The 3,941-nt window shown below is 39.6% G+C and overlaps 1 protein-coding gene across 4 annotated transcripts in view; it reads left to right on the top strand.

Annotated features, from left to right (window-relative positions):
- Nucleotides 1–3,941, top strand: part of GPATCH2 (G-patch domain containing 2) — a 140,161-nt gene that overhangs the window by 53,729 nt on the left and 82,491 nt on the right. The gene's annotated exons all lie outside the window — the stretch shown is intronic.

Below are 3,941 nucleotides of genomic sequence, written 5' to 3'. Positions count from 1 at the left end.
AGAGGTGACAGACAGCTCTGGGAGAAAGAGGTTAAACAGCTACCTAAAACCTAAGGCAGAATTAAAAAAAAAAAGTCTATGCCCATGTCACCCTGAACAAGCAGGATCCCGTCTGATCTCCGAAGCTAAGCAGGGTTGGGCCTAGTTAGTACTTTGATGGGAGACCAGGTGCTGTAGGCATAAAAAATAAAAAATAAGGGATTGTAAACTGACAACAAGGTCCTTGCAATCTGTGAGGTCAACCAACAGTTGCCTCGCCTAAAAATAAATAAATAAATAAACAAACAAACAAAACAAAATAAAAGTAATCCTCTAACCACATTTTTCCGTTAAAACAATTGTTTTAATTATATTTTAAAAGTTGTGATGTTTCTTAGGAGTAAAACTTTTATAACAAAACAGTCTATCATATTTTAACTGTGCACTTTGTGTTAAAGGCAAAAATTATATATCAGTGTTTTCACTGCATATTTTAGGTGCATATTTCAGAGATCATTCATTCATCCTTTAAGCACTAATTTAAATATTACTTTTGGATACATGCATTTCTTGATCTTTTCCAAAGTGATCAGACGAGTTACATGAGTGATGAAGGAATGAAGCAAACAAAAGAATGAATATTGCCCCACACAGTCCACTAAGAACTGGACTGATGGACTAATTCTGCCTATACCGGATGCAATATCCCTTCATATCCTTTGCCCAAGTATTGATTTGTGTTTCCTGTGTATAACAAAGATGACAATTCCTTGTCTGTAATACACGTATGTGTAATTTATTATTTCAGTACGCAAAATAGAGGTCTGCAGTGCTCATGCACAGCCACTTTTAGAGCTAATGAGAGAACGTCTAAAGAATGAGCAGCTTACTCTCCTCACAGTAGTCGAATGGATGTGCAATTAGTAAGGTCAAGTGAGCGCAAAAAGAAATTTTAATTTTTCCCTGTCTTTAGTCTGTATCTTTTCTCTGAATTGAATAGTTTGAGCCAAGGCAGTTAGTTAAGTATATAAAATCAATTTCTGTAGTGAGAAGAAAGCTTAATTAATAAGAAACCTTTTGTAAGAACCAGCAAAACATTGGTTCTTTCATCTTCTTTCACACAGCATCCCTATGACTAGAGATATGTCAAGTTAGACCGCATAGAAAAGCATAGGACTCTATTTTTGATATGTCTTGTTTATAAGTTAACTTTCAAGCCTGAAATCTATTCATTAGCATAGTTAGGACAGTTAGTTACCTGAGAGTGTAGAGATATTGGTGAATTATCTAAATGGTTAAAGAAAACAACAGAAAAAGAAAGCCTATATATCATGGACACTTATTTGCTAGTTTACAGTGTTACAGTAAGCATTTAGCAGTGAAACTAAACTGTGTGAAGTGTATGCATATGTATCTTTTTGTTCCTGATTCTTTGAGAGTATAAAATAATATAGTTTTCCACAGATGTTTTGCTAATCACTATTATGATAAATGACATTAAACTCCTGGAAAGTATTGTTTTTCTCTTCAGGAATTTCTTTACATTTCAGGCCGAATAGTGACTATTTTGGAAAACTGAAATCCCCTTCTTTGGAATATTTCTGTACGCATTTATAACAGAGTTAAAAATTTTTTCTCTACTTAGATTCCTTGTCTACCAATGCACTGGCCTTTATACACTTGAATATTTGAAGCTCAGCATTCTTTGCATAGGTTTGTCTTATCAGACTAAAGCGATGCTGGGAACCTGGGGTTCCTAAGACCTAGGGCCACTTGTCTTGTCACCAGTGAGTAGCTCCATGTGTAAAAGCCTCAGATGATAAGCCCGTAGTCAAATGAGCATTACCTTTTAGAGTTGGCCTTAGATTTTAATGATAAGCCTGTTCATGCCCAGCCCCTAGTCCGTGTTTTCTGTGGCCATGACCCTTTTTAAACTCCTTTCACCACCACCCCCTGTTACTTTTAGGGGGACAGAATGGCTTTTAAATTCAAGCTAAGGAAAGGTTTACTGTGAAATGTGGAAAGGCAAGTACTTGAGGTTATAGAGTCCTCTGTTTAGGATGATATATATAAAAACCTAACATCTATAGCAGTACATTTTAAAAAAACGTTTGTTTCCTAAAATGTCTTTTGGAAATATAGTCATAACTTCATATGCAATTGTACCCAGGTTAGGACTTGGCTGATATTTGTGCGTTTCTTGATTTTTTTCTTTACGAAAAGAGCAAACTCCTCCGATAGGGGTTTCGCATCCTCGATTGTTCGGCACATTTTACACCAGGCACACTACGGTACTGTCTGGCCGTAACCCAGGGAAAGTTGTAGGCGACACGGAAACACGCTTTACCAGAAGTCGCTGGAAGGTAAGCGTCGACTCGGGGACCTGACGCGCGGAGTCAAACCGAGCGCGCGCCGCGCTGGAGGAAACGAATGCGACGTTCACGCGGGGCAAGACAAATGGTGTTAAATGGGAAAACACACCGTGAATTGCAAATGGAGCTGAGTTAATTTGTTGCTACAGTCGTGTCTCCCCACTGTTAAATGAAGGCTGTGTAATTATCTTGCTGGCAGAGATAATGTCAAAACCTCATTTCTCCTTACATGCCTCGTTTTTACATGAGGGCTAATTGAGCTGCAAGGTGACAACTGATTATGTATGGCTATCCTTGGGTCCTCGTGCTCAGTTCTCAAAGAATGTTACCCTTGCTTTGAGTGAGCATATTTATCATACTTCGAGTGAGGTCTGAAAGAAACTTTTTGAACTGTCTGAGTAATTTGCAGCATTCTTTTCTGTCTGTAAATTATTCTGGAATAAATTATTTTTTCTCATATATAGTTTTTAAAAACTCATCTGACATGCTTACACACTTTAGTTAAAGGAGCTGGCAGTACTAGTTTATTTTTTATCTCGTGGAACATGATAGTTATGTTCAGTTGAAACTTTTTTTTTTTATTTCTGGAAACGTAGGCTTTTTTAAGTATTGGAAATAGGGGCAAAGTACTTTGTTCATCAAAGTCAACTGAATTGACATTCAGATTCCTCTCTCTTAGATATCCAGGATTGTTCTCGCATTCCTGTAAGTCTTCTGTATCTCTCTGTCTCAGCGGGGCTTAGCAGAACAAAGCTGTTTGTTCACCTTGGCTCCAGTGTCATTAGCTGTGGCTCTGTCCCTGAGGTGGACGCATTTTATACAGTAAGCATTTCTGTTTATGAAAGGTCTGGAGGATCGAATGGTGTACCAGTTTTTGCGTTTGCTGGTGTTCCTGAATACGTGCTGGACGCAGTTCAGTATCTCAAGGAAAGGCTGACGGTGGCTGCGTCACTGCAGTTCACCTAAATGGGAGAGAATCCCTTAGCTTAGTATAACATCCAGGAAAGGGGGTTCGTGCTGAGATTATCAAGCAAGGGCAGGAGGAAAGGGGGCTGCTCTTACTGTGGGAGAGCCCAGGTTTGGCAATAAAGATCAGACAGGTGCGGACTCCGGAATCAGGAACAGTCTGGAGCTCAATAGAAACCACACAGCAGCTTATCGATTTCATCAGAGTCATTATCGATAACGGCAATAACAACAAAGGCTAATAACAGGACAAAAATAGTGTGTTGTCACGTATTTTATAGTACTTTATGTTTTCAAGGTTTACGACTAGAAAATAATAGAAGGAACAGATGAGCTTTGGTTTTTCATATGCCTAGTATCTCAGTCCATCTTGACGATAACCGTGCAAGGTAGATAATATCCGTCTTTAACAGATGAGAAACTGAAGCGCAGAGAGGTTAAGTAGCTTCTTCGGGATCACACTGCTAATGAGTGACCTGTCTGATAAGCAGACAGACCCCGTGGTTCGGGTGTGGACGTCTGTCTCCAGCTCAGTAAAGAGAAAACGGAAGCTCAGCGAGCCCAGCCGCTCGTCCCAGGTAAGACGGCGAGCCAGCGCGGGATGCGGCTCAGGGGCCGAGCTTG

This window comes from Pteropus alecto, unplaced genomic scaffold (assembly GCF_000325575.1).
Source record: "Pteropus alecto unplaced genomic scaffold, ASM32557v1 scaffold65, whole genome shotgun sequence".
In the NCBI taxonomy this organism is placed as follows: domain Eukaryota; kingdom Metazoa; phylum Chordata; class Mammalia; order Chiroptera; family Pteropodidae; genus Pteropus; species Pteropus alecto.
Note: the sequence above shows the minus strand (reverse complement) of the source record. Positions and strands in the feature narration are given on the sequence as shown.